At 43.2% G+C, this 17,012-nt stretch overlaps 1 protein-coding gene across 5 annotated transcripts in view; it reads left to right on the top strand.

Annotated features, from left to right (window-relative positions):
• Window positions 1–17,012, top strand: part of ELF1 (E74 like ETS transcription factor 1) — an 84,288-nt gene that overhangs the window by 17,689 nt on the left and 49,587 nt on the right. The window contains exon 1 of one of the 5 annotated variants that reach the window (XM_017827817.1): window positions 1,508–1,633. The exons of 2 other annotated variants lie outside the window; for them this stretch is intronic. The gene's annotated coding sequence lies outside the window, so the exon portion shown is untranslated. Of the gene's footprint in view, window positions 1–1,507; window positions 1,634–1,804; window positions 1,830–16,435; window positions 16,459–17,012 lie in introns of those variants that run through there. 2 more of the 5 variants (XM_017827822.1, XM_017827823.1) reach the window with 2 other exon arrangements.

Below are 17,012 nucleotides of genomic sequence, written 5' to 3'. Positions count from 1 at the left end.
ACCAGCGTGCCTGTAACAAATGTGGATAGAGCCTTCCCAAATCTTCGTTCACAAAGCCCAGCCATGAATTTTACCTTAAAGTGCCATGCAGGTATCTTAGGGACTAAATTACTTGAAAGTAACCCAGAAACTTTCTTCTTGGTAATTAATATCTCCAACTACTGGCTATATTTAATGTCCATAAAACAGTGAGTTTTGCTCAGCACATTACTTGTGGGACTACTGTTTAATTATTACTGGGAGCGTTAATGATAGCTGTGCTTAAGCATATTGGATTTATTTCAGTGTGTTTGCTAGAAGTAGTTTTCAGGCTTTTACTCAGGTCTTCCCTGCTCATTGGAAGGTTGCCTCTGCTGCTTCCTTGCTTCCCAGTTTCTTGGCCTGCAGTTATACCCTCTCGTCTGCTGCATGTGCTTGGGTCCTTGTGCCATGCCTTCCCTTACAGCTGGCATGCTGCTTTGGACTCTGCCCTAATGGGAATTTGCGAAAAAGCAATGCACATGCCACCTGCAAACAGAGTGTGTACTTACCCATGCCACAAAACAAGGTGGAAGTAACTCCGTCCTCACCCTCTGTGCCATGTTTTTAAGATTACATGTCTGTCAGGCCTTTCGGAGTGCCCAGTGTGTATGCAGAGCCCATCCCAAGCCTTTACACTGCTGTGGGCTGGGTGGCTTTCAGGGTATTGTTTATTAGGCACAGAGGTTTGTTTAAAGAATGTGAAAAGCATATCAGAAATTTACTGGGGATGCTGAGAACCTTGGCTCTGGCATTGGCTGCCTGTCAGTGCTCCATTGGGAACTGCACTTTAAATTTCTCTGAGCAATTTAGGCCCTCCCGAGTTTCGCTTTTTTTTCAGAGGATAACCAATTCGGTGTGAGCAAGATGACATTGGTATAAAATACCAAATATTCCACAGAAACGTGTTTGTTTATTTAATTTAGAATGAGAGTAAAGGACAGCCTTAAGCTGCTCCAGGGCAGGTTTAGGTTGGACATAGGGAAGAACTTCTTCACAGAAAGGGTGATTAGATATCGGAATGAGCTGCCACTCCATGGTGGAGTCGCCATCCCTGGAGGTATTTTAAGGAAAGACTGGACGTGTCACATAGTGCTGTGATCTAGTTGACATGGTGGTATTGGGTCAAAGGTGGGACTCGATGATCTCAGAGGTCTTTTCCAACCTAATTGATTCTGTGAATTATTACTCATGAAGGGGAGCGGGGTGGGATGTTTCGTAAGGATCCGAGGTGTGGGCAGCGGCGGGCAGCCGGGCGGGACGGCCCGGCCGCGCTGGGCACGCTCCGCACACGAGGGAGCCGAGCCGGGCCGAGCCGAGGCGGGTCGCGAGGCCGCCGCCGGCCCCTGTCCAGCCGCGGCGCTGCCCTTTTCCCCGCACCCACGGCCGGCACGGGCCGGGCAGCGCAGCGGGGCCGCCGCCACCTGCGGGCCGGGCCCGGCGGAGCGCCGGCCGCCGCCCGGGGCGTGTCGTGTCGTTCCGAGCCGAGCCGCCCGGCCCCGCGGTGAGTCACCGGCCGGGGCTCGGGCACCACTTCCCCTCTCGACAGGAGCCATTTTAGCTGCACGAAGCTGCGGGGAGGCCGGGGCGGTGCCGCGGGCCCCGCGGCCGAGCGGTACGTGCTCCCCGGGGAGGGACAGTCGGGCGGGGGGGACGCGGCGACCCGGGGCTGCTGGCGGCGGCTCTGCCGCCTCGACGTGCGGCCGCGCCCGGGGCAGCGCTCCGCAGCCGTCGGAAGAGCACTGCGGGGGAAAAGGGAACTTCTGGCAAAGCGCAGCACCGGGGGAAAAAACCAAAATATAAACTAGACCGTGAGTAAAGGGACGTTTCGGGGCAGCAGCGCGGTAAGCTGCCTGAAGCTGAGCCTGTTGCTGCGGGCAAAGGGCACCCCGGCTGCCACTGTGCTGCTCTGAACGGCGTGCTGCACGAGTGTGGCAGCTGGTTTGTAATTCTGCTGTGTTTTATAGTTTTGTCGCCTTTGAAGCGTGCGGAGGTGTCAGGCAGGCTGCCGGCCCGAGCCCTCCAGCCGCCGCTCAGCGGACTGGTCAGCAGACGAATTTTGTTTATTCCGAAGCTGCTATTACCTGGGCCAGGTTGGCTTGGAGTAGAGCACGGTACAGAGGGATTCGGGCTAAGTGTTGGCTGTCAGCGCTGCGGCTTTGAGCACCTTTGCTCCACTGCTGTTCGCCCGATGTGGTCCCGAGCGACTTTAAAATGGCAGGCTTGTCATTGCAGAGACAGATCACCCTCTGCGCCCGCGACCTTACACTGAGGTTCTGTTTCTGCCGAAACAGACTCGTTCAACGGCAGCCGCCGCGGTGTCGTCTTAAAATAGGGGTTAAATTGTTATGTGGGCAGGTACTCACCTTTTCCTGAAAATGATTAAAAAATGAAAGCAGTGGGGATGGTGTACATGGCAGACCAATTATAAAATGGGCTTAGTGGTACTTTTAACGGGAGAAGAAAATCCTGGAGGTAATTGCGGTGTGTCAAATTGCTTCTTAAACTTTCGGTGGATGAAAACCACCTTGATTCACCTAATTATGTACTTCTGAACTCTAGCACAGTATTTTGAAAAAGAATCGGTGTTTTCACCTTCTTTGTTGAACAGAAATGTTCTTCTTTAAAAGTTTTGTCTGAGTATATAGCTTTGGACCCTGTATTTCAGTCTTTCACTTGAAAAATCAGATTCAATATCTTCTTACTGAAAATTAAATGACAGGGCACTCGAACTGTTGTGCACAGGGGAATACTGTCCAGGGTCATTTACTGTATGGAGCCTGTATCTGAGAAGTATAATGGAGTCTTGCTTAATACTGTGATTGGTTGCAGGGGAGGTAGAGAGAGAGGCAACCATGAAGTAAATGATCATGTTTTGGGTGAGGCTGTCTCTTGTCTTCAGCCTTTCCGGTGTTCACCCATATCTGCCTTCTGCATCTTACAGTACAGTGTGTTTCCACCATCTTTTTATTCTAAATTTTGCCTTTTTTTCTTTCTAAAAGCGACAAGTTTTGCAAGGGTTTGGGAGATGTATTTGGTGCGTTGTTTCACGTTGAAAAATCGCAGAGGAACTGGTAAAACTACAGAGGAACCACTTGGAAAAAAGTGTTCCGAGTTAGTGATAGAAGTTTTTTCCTGAAAAATTCTTAAACGTGTTTGCATCTTTCTTTTTCTCATCACGACATTTATTTTCAGATCTTAGGGTTCCATGCTTGGAACTGGCAGAACATGACCCTCCCTTTCTTTATCTCTTTTCTCCCCTTCTTTCTTCTGCATTGGACCCTGTTGAGACATTCAGCCTTAAAAACTTGAGTTTTTAAGTTTTTAAGTCAGCTCTCAAGCTGCAGATGCTTATCTTGGGCAGACGTCTTTGTGTGCTAAAGGGTAAAGAGCTGCTGCTACTTTCTCTTGATCAGGGCTTCACAGAGAAGTAGTTCCTCTTTGAAGGCAAAAGCTGCCATGTTTGGGCTCTCTTGCTGCTGTGCAGAAGCATCTGCAGTATAGTGGTGGAGCTAGAAAAAAGTGATTTGAAAGTCCTCCAGGACTTACAGATGACAGCTTGGACAGATCTTCTAGCAGGCAGAGAAGTGGATTTGAAGTTACAGAGAAACGTTGTTAGTTTTTTTTAATTTGTATGCCTGTGTTTGTCTCCCCCAAAAAACCCCCAAAATAAAGAAATAGTATTTCCTCCTCGCACACCCTAAGGCAGGAGTCTTTCAGTTTGGATTGAGTTTGTGGTTGTTGAGAGATGAGCCGTGGGAGTGATGGTATCTTTAGATGGCAGTTAGCTTGAACATTATTTCCAATCCATGCTTTTATGAAAGTGTCTGTTTTCTAATGCGCTCTTTTTTCATCTGTTGAATATTAGAATTGTCAAGTCCGTGGTCTTGGCACTTAAATGAGAAAAATAAAGAAGTAAACGTCCATATATGAAGAATGTTGTTGGCCTGGTATAGCCTGATATTTTGGTATTGCTGCAAACTCGTACTTCAGTCGTGTGCGTTACTCTTTGGACACTTTATGTATTAAAAACCCCAAATACATGAGGTGTATAAGAGTACCGTTTTCTCTCTTTCAGCACAGCCATATCCAAGGGAGGGAACTACAGTAGGACTGTGTTTGGTGAGCTGATAGGAAAGACTATTTAAGAAAAATGGAGGATTTCCCTTTGTATCAGAGGAGAAACTTTGATCTCCAAAACATCTTTCACTTCTTACAAGTGTTAGCAAAAATTTTGCAGCTTTCACTTGTAGACTTCATTGTTTTCACTGATAGTTTTGGTAACTTGCTGGAGTTTGTTGGGTGTGTGAGGAGGAGCAAGGACTTTCCCCGGCTGGGGTGATTCAGCACAGGAGTGGCAGGAGGTGGAGTTCACCTTTCCAGCCTTGGTTACAATCTGCACCATAAGTGCTGAAACTTTGCTACCATATGCCAGTGATTTACTGTGCTTATCATTTTAATGCCACTGATGTGTTTTTAGAGATTATTTGCTTCCTTAAATCTTACTTAAATGGTGCTTTCTTAAATCTTACTTAAATGTTTCTCCACAGATAAATTAGTTGACAGAGACTATACATACTGCAATTTTAAGTCTTTTTCTTAGCATAAGTCCGCAGCAGCCATGTGAAGGGCTCTAGACATTTTCACTTTCCCGATCCAATGTGATTAATTGTGTAGAGATAAAAATGATTTATCTCTTAATGTGTGCCAGTCCTGTGGCAAAGCTTCCCACTCCATCAGTGTTTGTGAAAGGATCCCATTAGATAGGGTCTAAACTTTATGCATTCTTACCTTGATGTGCTTTGGGCCTTAACTGCCAACCAGCTATCTTCAGAGGGCTCAAGCTCAGGTCATTTATTTGTCCTTAAAGAGAGCACTCATCTTGGGTCACGTGTGACTTATACTATGTTCAGGCTTGAATGTGAAACTGATAGTAGTTTTGTTAGCCTGGAAAGAACCTCCAGTTCTTAAATTTGCATGTAAAAAATATTTCTCTCTGTATTGGGGAAAAGGATATTATGGTTAAGATAATTTGCTAGAATTAGGAATACTAGATGCGTAGGTTGGAAACTGTGGGAAAGAGTTGGTTTTAGATGGATTGAATGTCACTGTCTGCTTCTATAATTAGACATTTTAGTCTATTTCTAGAACACCCTATATTTAACTCATCGTCAACATTTCTGTGTGAATATATCAAGTACATTTTTTATTTTGAGGGGAATGTTCTGCACTTCTTGAATGTTACCATTAGTGTACTAATGGTCTCATCGCTTCAATTGTGAGCTCTTTCCACATTTGCTTCACCTTCTTGCGTGGTTGTGGTTTGACTTCATAGGGGGGCTCAGTGTAAATGTCATCCCACACAACACTGAGGTTCAGAATTGGAAGAAAGGGGTGAGCTTGGTTGATTCAAATTGATATCTGCTGTTGAAAGAAACACGTTTATATGTTGTGACTGCATATATTGTTTTGTCATGCTGCGTCTTCCTGTAAAGTTACTTGTGTTCTTCATGAGATCTTTTGACAGAGTTAATAAAGCTGACAGGTTAGAAGAAAACTACCTTGCTTTTGTAGTCTTCATATCAAGTCACTTCTGCTGTTCTCCACTTCCTGGCTGACTTGATGTTTATCCAGTTTTATGTTGCAGCTAGGGAAAGAAGCAGAAAAATACGATTGTGAAACTACAGTTACAATTTGTGATACCCAGAGCTGACTACTGTTAGAAAATTAATGTTTAACTTGCTCTTTCAACCAGACTCAATTTCAAGTTAAAAGCAAGTTGACAAGGATACTGTTAGTTTTCTCCTCTTTGTACGTGCTACATGTGCTGCACTACATAATTTTGGAGCTAATGAGAATAGTGTCCCAAAGATGCAATGACATGGTTTGTTTTTAGTGGAGGCTATCTTTCCAACCAGAAGACGATCCTCTTAGGAAGCACTTTCATGATGACTGTGTCTTGAAGGCACCAGGGCTTGCACATTGTCTGCTGAAGACAGAATTTGCTGACATTGCCCTTGGAGGTGGTGTTTACATTATCCACTCCCATTCCCTTGGTACTTTGCTGTTCTGTGCTGTTATTCTCCTCCCTCTCCAGAGTCTCTTTAAACTTATTTACTTTTTGTAGCTATTCAAGCTTTGTCACGATGCCTGTAAACTAAGCATGCAAGTGAGAGTATTAGTTATCAAGAAAATAATTATGAAGCTTACGTGCCATGGAGGGCAAAGGGTGGCAAACTGCACACATTCGCTTCCCTGTCTCGCAGTGCCTCTGAGCCAGCTTGTTGAGGGCTCTGTGAGCCCAGGAAAGGACTCCAGGTGTCTTGGTGATGTGCTACTGAGAGTGCTACTGCTGTTTGGTTTTTTTAAAAAAAAACGACCAACTTTTATTTATTTCAAAAAGAGAAAAGAAGGAACTGTAGAGAGGAAGTGCCTATTTGGTTTTTTTTTTCTTTACAAAATAGTGGTTTAGGCATATGAATGAAAATGAAACTTTCTGTGTTGAGAAATAGTCTGAAGTTTGACTACTGAGGATAGCTTGTGGCATTTTAAAAAGTACTGGTCCTTTTCTGTGGAAAAAATATTTCTTTTAGTATCAGTTAAAAGCAACAGAGAAATAAGTTGCTTTTGAAGCAACTAAGTGAAATACAATTTTAATTTGTCTGAAGGGGCTGTAATCTGAGCAACCTGATCTAGTTGGGGGTGTCTGGTCAATGTAGGGGGGGTAGACTAGATGACCTTTAAGGGCCCCTTCCAACCAAAACTACTTTATAATTCTGTGATTCTTATATAGAAAGCCATTAATTTAGACCATTTAAAAATGGACCATGGAGGGATTTCCTGAGAAGAAACTAAGAAGAATGTTGGAAAACTTTTGCCAAACTACGAGATAAGAGCTTGGACTTGCAAATGTTTTGTTTCACAATAATAGGGATATTTGCAGAAAAAGTTTAATACTTTTGTAGCCACATGGTTAGAAAGGGTACATTTTGTATCCAGATTCTGATATTTGTAATGTTTAGAGCTTCTCTTGTGTTCAGGTGGACTTAGGAAGCATTTTGTTAATTTGTACTTCCAGACTTCATAAACAGAAAAGCTGTGATGGCATTTATTGATATATGGTAATTTAAAATGTGTGCATTTGAGGGGAGAGGTGTTAGAAGTTATTACTATAGTTATTACTACATTACTAGCAAATAGCTAGCTAAGTAAAATAATGCCCTGAGAGAAGAAACCCAGAATCACTGATCCATATGTGCTGCAACATGGCAGGGAAAAAAAAGAAATAAAAAAAATAATGGGAAGTTTTGTGGGTTAATTTTGCTGCCTTATATGGGGATCTCTAGATGGGGTGAAATCTCCACTATGGGAAGAAAGCAGCTTGCTTTCTGACAGAGACTGGTTTGGGAGAACCTGTTACGCTGTCTGTCGTGAACAAGCCTGGTATTTACCAGCTAGATGGGAGAATGATGCTAGCACCTCGATGCTGCCTCTGGTATCTTCACACACCGTGTGTTTACAGAGCTTATGTGCGCACTGAAGGTTCCTCAGCCTCACACCAGCTGCTCTTTTTCGCTCCTAAGTGCAGGCAGTGTCTGTAACATCCATGGTGGCTTGGTGGCACATCCCGTTAGGGATGGTTTACGTGGATGTGCCCTGAAGCACAAAAGGGAGTTTTGGCCAAGCAGGTTTTACTTGGATAATGAACTGTCCTGGAGGTGATGGGTTGTAAATCCTTAAACAGCTCATTTAGCATCTGCCCAGGCCCTTAGCTTGCCCTTAGGTAAGACTCGAGAGTAAGCTGCAGTAGTTGAGGTAAAGTTGCAATTTAAATTCTAGACATACGTTTTTGTGAGCATATAAACTTGTACCGGTCTAATCTAATTTAAAATGTGCCTTTAGTGAAACAGTCAGAGGTAGGCATGATCATTCCTTGGCAGGAGCGCTTATCCAGCTACCTCGGTGCTACTTAAGTGCCACCCTTGTTTTTCCTCACTGACAGCATAGGTTGTTTCCTAGTACTTTATTGTCCTCCCCTCAAATCTGCAGTCCAAACTGTGTGAGCAACCCCTTCCTTATCTTGTTCAGCCGAGATGAGCCAAGTTGGTAGGTCAGATGTCCACACCACAGGAAGTTGCTAGGCTGGTTGGCTGAACCAGGTTAGGGATCGATTTTGAAGTGGAGGATCTGTGGAGGTTGTAAGAGCTGGGGTTGAGAAATAAGGGTGATAATGAAGAGGACCATTTTCCATGGCCAAACCTTCAACAAAGTGATAATTATGGTGGTTAACTAACTCTTTTCTACACTCCACATCAAAACTCTGTTAAAAGCTTGTTTTCCAAATGAATTGTCTGAAAACCACAGCTATATGCTTCTGAATGAGAAGAAGAGTGTGTTAACTAATAAATTAGATATTGCTCAAAATTATGTAGAGGCATAAGTCTCAGTAATGTAAAATGGGAGGAAAAGATGTTTGCTTGTTATTTGGTGATCATGTGCAAATAAAAGCTTTTGGTGGAGGGAGAAACTTGGGCTTTTTTGTTCCTTTTCCTTCTGGAAGGAGAAGGGGAAGGAAACGCAGGGATGAGAACTGCACTGCTGCAGTTTTGAAAGAATGTTAACTTCTTACTTTGTTTAAAAATATTCTAGTTATTCCTGTCTGCCAAATCAGGTTATTGAAATGAAATGATGACCTTTGCTCTGAGCCTTAAACAATCCAAGAGGAAAGTAGGTGTTTGGGAAGATTAAAACTCTGACCTCAGCTAGAAAGTGTTCAGATAGACCTGAAGTTCTAAGGATGCTATATTCTAGTTGAGACAAAAAATGTGAGAATGAGGAAGATTTTTACAAGTTGATTATGGTCAGTTGCTGTGAGCAATGCTGTGATAAATTATTAACTCATTGCACTGTACTGCCTCGTAGTGCAAACAGAATAGCTGGTTATTGTGCTCTGCTTAGTAAGTCAACACTGTAAAAAATTCCTCAGTTATCTGGAAAATGTCTTCTTTGGGGTGTTTATTAAAGGGACATAGTAGAATTAAAAATAATGTTCCCCTCTGTTGTAGCTGGTTAAAACAAATAGAAACCCATCAAGGCAGTTTGTTTCTTGCTGTCCGGGGAACCTCTATGGTGGTTGTCGATGAGCTCGGTTTCGCTTATGCTCTTCTCTTTTCATAGTTGTTTGGTGAGGTGTGGTCCCTCCTACGTCCCCAGAAAGCACACTGATAGCGAGGCAGTGAGGCTACTAGTTGCAGAGACATGAGACAAGTCAGCTCGTAGCTGTTCTGCAGGAAAAGCAGTTTTGTGGAGACCACTCCTCCCGCATTAGCTGTAATTGAGTCAGAAGAATAAATGCAGGGGCAGGCTGTTTGGAGCATGCAGGTGCCTTGCTGGTGCCATGCAGCAGCAGTCCTGAGGAATAAATTTCTGGCTAATTTAATAATGTATAATCAATATAATAGATATCATTATGCTTGTTAATGTAACTTTTTGTATGTGTTATGCTTAGAGCTAGTACAGTAGTAATACACCATGAAAATAAATATGTATAATAATTTTGAAATGTTTGCTGTGATGAAATCTATTGTTCTGTAGCAGGACACAGATGAACTTTCAGGGTTAAAACGAATATCCAGCTTGAGAGTAAACTGTTTCTGGACCAGTTACAGCATCTGCCACCCTGGTTTTCCCAGGAAAACACTGAATCCTGCCAGTACACGTTGCAAGATATGACCAACGTGACTTAAAAAGTAAGAAGCAGATCTCCAAAATGCTGTTGGCTACATAGGATTGTTGGAATCTGAGATGGAAAATACTTTTTTTTTTTCAGTTCTCCATTTGCCAATCCAGCAAAATTCAGTAAGTCTCAGATCATGCTGCAAGGCTTTTTTGTTCAGAAAGGCTTATGTACAATCATTACTTTTTTGTATCTGTTTTTTTTAAATTTCTTGGCTGCTTGGGAGTACTCGTCAAGGGTGGGACATGCGTCTTAAGTGGATGTCAGAAATGCTGCCGAAGCGAGTTTTCTCTTAGTGTCTGATGGGTCCTAGTTTAGGGCTTTCGTTCTGACTTTCAAGGCATGTAGGGGTCAAACACCCAGTGACATGCAGGGATGTAGTCTTGTCTTTTGAAGTAGTGGACAGCTGAAGTTCCGTGGAATAACCTAGGTGGTCATAGAGCTCAGATGGGAGCATGTGAAAGCTGTAAACAAAGTGTGATCTATCAGAGGAACCTACTTGCGGAATAGGTTTCTAAGCTAGAAATGAGAATTTAGAGCTCCGTCATTTACAGGAAATTGCAGATCTCTGACTTTGTGTCTACTAACAGTGCCAGTCACCATGTGAAGGCATTTTTATTCTGAACAGTTCTGAGCTGGGGATGGAGAGCAGGTTAGGGTGGAGCACCTCATTTCCGTGAAGGGTAAAATGTGGCGGAAGCTCCGTGAAATCCAATGCAGACTTTTTTACTGCTTTTAAGTTTATATAGAAAATGCTCCTAGACTATAGCAGTACGTGATAGTGTTAAATTTGCTAACTATCTATTAGTTGATATATTTTCCAACTTAATCACACAAGTGACATGTCTTCCATTGCTTTAATTGGTCTGCAGAGAACAGCTCAAAATTAGTTTTCCTCAGTTTTATACCACCAGTTGGCCATTGGTGGAGGAAGGATATGAAGCCATCTTAATAATTTCTAATCCTACCTGAAAGTATAGTTTTTAGGCTGACTAAGGAGAAGATGTTTTCTGACAGATGATATTATGGGGAAACCTAAGACTGAGCAGAATACTTATAGAGGGGCTGCATATAGCATATTGTTTCACATACAGATACCATAGAAATTATAGCTGTGCTGGAGTTTCTGCTTTTCACTGAAGTTCTACTTTGTCTAGCAGTTGGTTTTTGTGCTTACCATGTGGGTGCAAAATGCTTCTTCAGCATTTCAGTTCAACACTGATAGGTGTGTTACTCTAGGTATTAGTGTTGGACAAACTCTGTAGATCATTTAACCTGTCCCCTTTTCTAGGGGTGGTCCTAGAAAATGCTGATGTCGTATTTGACAGTGGGTTTTTTGCTACTGGTTGTAGTTAATTTCTGAAGATTTAAGGGGGAAATCTTAAAGTATTTTGCCTGTTAAGTAAAGTAACTTGGTTTCTTGGCAGTGTACAAGCTTATTTGAGGAAGACCAGACTCTAAAACCTCCGGAGCTGGCTTGCCTGTTGTCCTGGGCCATGCCAGATGAAAATGGGCCACCAGTATTTTATACCCTGCTTTGGTGGCCTTCTGGGGCCACATTTCAATACGCTTGACATGATTACTGCTGGCTGACTTTCTGTGCGTGGGCTTAATTTACTTCATTTTTTTTTTTTGGTTGGTTTTTTTTTCAGAAGGTGTCACAGAGTTTCTGCCCCTCATGGGACGCCATAGCCTGTGCAGGAGGATATGCGTGCGTGGGGGGCAGACCTGTTTGTGCAGGCAGGAAACACTCGTTGCTGGGTCCTGGTGTCTTCGGCTGTGCTTCCTGTCAGTTAAACCACGAGCTGGGGAGCAGATGCACCCAGAGATGACAACTCTGCTGTCTGCCCCAGGCAGCCACTGAGTAACCAACTCTCTTCCCAAGAGCATACCCTTGCATCTATGTTTTTGGCTTTGCTATCCATCCCAGCCCCTTCTTAAACACCTGAGAGTAAAGACCAGAAGTTAATTCGTTCAACAGAAAGTGGTACTTGAACTCTTAAAGCATGAATTGTAGCCATGAGAGTTAGGATATCATCACAGCGACAGCTGAAGTCCGCTGTTTCATTTTCCACAGCTACAAGTGTGGGAGTTTTTATGTGAGTGCGAGAAGCGGGCAGATTGGGCATCAAAGTCGTGCAATTCCAGGAATATCTTTTTGGGCAGATAATTGTCACATTACTTGACGTGATGAGTTTTTGTTGTAAAATCTTTTTAATTATTAATTTTTTCATTTCAGTACACTTGTGGATCTCTGTGGTTTTGAGACAACTCTGGCGTTCAGTTAAACAACTTTTTACAAGTGCACAAAAAACCCACATAAAAGTAATGTTTTTTAAGTAGATCGCATGATTTCTGAAGGTATGCACTTTATTATAACATAGCTAGAACTTAAATACTGTCTCTCCCAGCATCAGATTTTAGAGAACCAAGTACTTTCCACATCAAAATTATTTTAGAACTGAAACTGCGGATACATTTCAACCTTTTTATCTGATTTGATGCTCTTTTCTTCCTCATATGACAGTGTAGCTCCCAGAATATTGGATTTTTCCCTTAGACTGTGTTCACTGACTAGCCAGCATTGAGTAGAGATGTCTTTGCCGTGTGCAAAAAAAAGTTTCTGTATTATGTACTCTTTAATATAGAGGCTCTCAGCCCGAGGGGGACATTACTTAGGGTTGGGAAGAGTAGAAAGGTTGTATGGGCAGTGAGATTGGATGGGTAAAGGGGTTTGGAGGGTTTTTTTCTTGTTGTTTGGTTTTTTCTTTTTTTTCTTCTGGCTTGTCTTGTGTTATGAGGCGCTGTGCATCGCACTCTGCACAGGAAGTTCTACACACAGCAGAAAAGCTGCTCTCACAGATGCAGTCACCACTCATAGCTCTGAGCTCCTGGTCCCCTGTGTTTCTGCAGGGCCAGGAACCAGCACCACAAGGGTAAAACTCTTTTTTTTCCTCTCTGAAAGGTGCTGGCTCTCGCATTTCTAATATAGCTGTGCTTTAAGCCTTTCACAGTGACAGGATGCTTCTGCTGACCTTTTTCCCTTTCACTTTTGAGCACTGTTTTTCTCAGTACTGTCTTGTTTGAGAGAGGAAAGGTGCAATTGGGCACAACCCCCTGGAGCAAACACGTGATAAAACCTCCACAAAACTGCCTGAAGTCTACGGCATCTTGGAAAAAAGCATAGGTTTGGGGTTTTTTACCCACTCTCACGCAATTCTGATACAAACTCATTGTATCTATGGTCACAGCAAACCACTGAGACTTCACAGGAGATGAAATGTTAGACAACAGAAAAGAAGAAAAGGAAAGGAGGATGGAGAATAAATTAAAGGATGAATTAGAAACTATGTAAAGGAACCTCTCTCTGCTTTACCTTGTTTATTGTCCTGGTTAATCTTCCACTTTAACTTCAGCTTTCCCTTGGTTTTGTTTGTTTTTGTTTTGGGTTTTGTTTGTTTTTTTTTTGCCCCTTCCCCCCTTTTTTTTTTTTTTTTTTTTTTTTTTTTTGGGGTGTTCCACCCCCCATTTTCTTCCTCTTGACTCTGTACAGGTTGTATGTTGTGCTGGGAGAGGAAAGAGTAGGGTAGAAGTGCTAGACAGAATGCTTTTTATCTCTGGTTCCTACAATAATTCAGAAGTTTTCGTAACAGAGATGTTGTCTGCTGATGAGCTTTCTGCATGAGGAGGCTGTTGTGCTGTGGAAATATCTGGAATGCTTACTTCAGATATGCTGTATGCTTGTTTTCCCAGAGATCTAAATGAAAATTGTCAGGGGGCTGGAACACCTATCCTGCAAAGAAAGACTCGGAGAGCTGGGGTTGTTCAGCCTGGAGAAGAGAAGACTCCAAGGAGACCTTATTGCAGCCTTTCAATGTATAGCTGAGACTTATTAAGAAAGATGGAGACATTTTACCAAGGCCCGTAGTGCCAGGAAAAAAGTCAATGATTTTAAACTGAAAGAAGATAGATTTAGATTGGACATAAGGAAGACGTTTTTGACAATGAGGGTTGTGAGGCACTTACAGAGGTTGCTCCGAGAAGAACATGCCCCATCCCGGTGCATGTTCAAGCTCAGCTTGGATGGGGCTGTGAGCAACGTGATCCAGTGATAGATGTCCCTGCTCATGGCAGCAGGGTTGGACTTGGATGATCTTTAAAGGTCCTTTTCAATCCAAACCATTTTGTGATTCTATGCATTTGGGCCTGCATGAACTCCTGATAATTTAGACAAGTCAGGTAAGTGACCCAAGGAAGAGCCTTTCATCTCCAGGAGATGCAGCCTACCTTTCCTCCCACTGATTATAGGGAAAACTTAGGGCAACCTAAGTCCTTTCTTAGAGAAGTGCTTGAGGTTCTTAGGGTGAAGAAAAAGTAGAAACAATCTTGCTCTTGTAGGTCAAAGGGGGAAAAGCTGTTATAGAAGAAAATTGTTTCCTGATGGTAGAAGCTGTGTGGATGCATGTCCTCTCAATGGCTCTGCTGTGTGTGACACCGTCAGGGTTTCTCTTTTGGGAGCTACAGGTGTACTTGTGCAGCAGTTCCGGTCAGTGCCTGAAAGAGGGGGCAAGTGCATGTCCGTATTGTCTGTATGACTCACTCTGCAGAGCCAAGTGGAGGTAGAAAGAAGTCTCCAGGTTTGTGAGCCAGTGGCTGCAGTGAGGTTGTGCTGCTTCCTTTTGCAGAATGACACCAAGTTGGGCACATAACTTGGCCCGAGGTGACTGGGCAATTCTGTGTTTTCCCCAGGTGATTTGGTTCTCCCTAGCTCTGCTGCCTTACTTCTCTCCACAGCTGGGATCAGTCTGGTTCACAGAGCCCTGTGGTGGGGGCTACAGCTGAATAGCACAGGCACATGCGCAGCAGCCACCTCTAATGCCTGATTTAGTTCTGCAAAAGACAGAGGAACTTGAATGGTGAAATGAGGAAGATGTGAGACCTGAATTTCTCTACACTTAGTTCGTGGGAGCTCTGAAAGTTTCCAGAATACCCCAATTCTGTAGGTGTTTTTATGTACCACTCATAAATTCTGTGTCAAGTTCATTAGCAGTGAATTCCTGTGTCTCCCAGGAGCAGGTGCGTGCTCATATGAGAGTGACTTAGGCTTCAGAGCGAACACTTCTCCAGACATTACGAAATGAGAAATACTGGCAGGTCCAGACGCTGCTTTCCCTGGAGGGACCTTTGCAGACCCTGCTTCTTTTCCACAACACTCTTAAGAGAAATCTTTTTGCTTTTTTTATTTTGATCTTGTTGGTCTTTAAGTCATGTTTTTCATCACTGTTTGAAACTCCATGGTGGGAATTGTTAGTCTAGCAACAAATCAGGAGATAATTTATATTCTCTTAATAGCCAAGTTTGCTAGTTTGAAATTCCCCAGACAAATAGTCTCCCTTCTTAATCCCACTCCATGCAAATACTTTAGAATACAAAATTTAAGCTATGCTGATTGGTAAAAACAAAAATGTACAAATGGCATGGGAATATTAGCTTCTGTCTTATCCTGCATAGCTGCAAGTTAATGTATTTATTATTGTAATTATGCTTAACATCATGAAGCGTATACATTTTCAGAATAACCTGAATGAATGTGTTACATTTCAGAGTGCATTAAAATTGGAAGCTTAAGAAGTATTACCTAATTTTTAATTATGGCTTTAGTGAATGTTCTTCTCCACTATAACTGCATAAGCAGTCTCTCACCTTGCAGAAGTTTTAAAGGCATGATTTTAGATGCAATATTCTCTGTTTGGTTCTTTACCTAAGATTTTTTCTGCAGACATTTAAATGACTCAGGTCTGTAGCATGTTATGTCCTCAATAGGTGTTCAGTACAGCAGAAATGCCTGTACTCTTCATAGTGTTAACACTCCGTCTCCAATTTAGGCAGCCTTCAGCACCTCATTGATTTAACCCAACAATAGCTTTTGGGGAAGGGTAATACTGAACAAATAGGTGAAGGGCATAGTTTTAAAAAAAGGCAGCCAGTTGGTTCAGGACTCTTGCTGTGCAGGCTTAAAAAGCAAAAACACCACCATACTCCCACATCTAAGAACTGGTGGATGAAAAGCTGGGCATGACCTGACAAGGTGCACTTGCAGCCCAGAAAGCCAACACACATCCTGGGCTGAATCAAAAGCAGCGTGGCCAGAAGGTTGAGGGAGGTGATTCTGCCCCTTTACCCTTCCCTTCTGAGACCTCACCTGGAGTACTGCATCCAGCTCTGTCCCTCCCCCCCACAGGAGGGACATGGACCCATTGGAACAGCTCCAGCGAAGGGCAACAGAGATTATCAGAAGGATGGAGTTGGGGTTTTTCAGCCTGGAGAAGGCTGCGGGGAGACATTATTGCAGCCTTTCGGTATGTATAAAGTGGGCTTTGTGAGAAAGATGGGGACAAACTTTTTAGCCTGGCCTGTAGTGACAGGGCAAGGAGCAACAGTTATAAATTGACAGAGGGTAGATTCAGACTGGACATAAGGAAGAATTGTTTTATGATGAGCGTAATGAGACACTGTCACAAGTTGTCCAGAGAAGTTGTGTTAAAGGCCAGGCTGGATGAGGCTTTGAGCAACCTGGTCTAGTGGAAGGTNACATGGACCCATTGGAACAGCTCCAGCGAAGGGCAACAGAGATTATCAGAAGGATGGAGTTGGGGTTTTTCAGCCTGGAGAAGGCTGCGGGGAGACATTATTGCAGCCTTTCGGTATGTATAAAGTGGGCTTTGTGAGAAAGATGGGGACAAACTTTTTAGCCTGGCCTGTAGTGACAGGGCAAGGAGCAACAGTTATAAATTGACAGAGGGTAGATTCAGACTGGACATAAGGAAGAATTGTTTTATGATGAGCGTAATGAGACACTGTCACAAGTTGTCCAGAGAAGTTGTGTTAAAGGCCAGGCTGGATGAGGCTTTGAGCAACCTGGTCTAGTGGAAGGTGTCCTTGCCCCTGGCAAGGGGTTGAACTAGGTAATCTTTAAAGGTCCCTTCCAACCCCAGCATTCTGTGATTTTGTGAAAACAGCACAACGATTCAGTGAATTTCTGACGTAGATGATTATCTTTTGAAAAGCTGGCTGAAATGAGGCAAACATATGCAAGAGGGAAATAAGAACAGCATAGAAGTGTTTGCCTCTCAAAATGTTATTCTTAAAGCATATCAAGTGAGTAATGCTTAAGGTGCAAGGAGGAAAGATTAAGACAAAAATTGGAGATAAAAATCTCAAACCTATGGTCTCTCTGCAGGTTTGAAGGAGTCATCTC

Source organism: Lepidothrix coronata, unplaced genomic scaffold (assembly GCF_001604755.1).
Source record: "Lepidothrix coronata isolate B3197 unplaced genomic scaffold, Lepidothrix_coronata-1.0 Scaffold143, whole genome shotgun sequence".
In the NCBI taxonomy this organism is placed as follows: Eukaryota; Metazoa; Chordata; class Aves; order Passeriformes; family Pipridae; genus Lepidothrix; species Lepidothrix coronata.
This window is presented reverse-complemented; position numbering and strand designations above follow the sequence as displayed.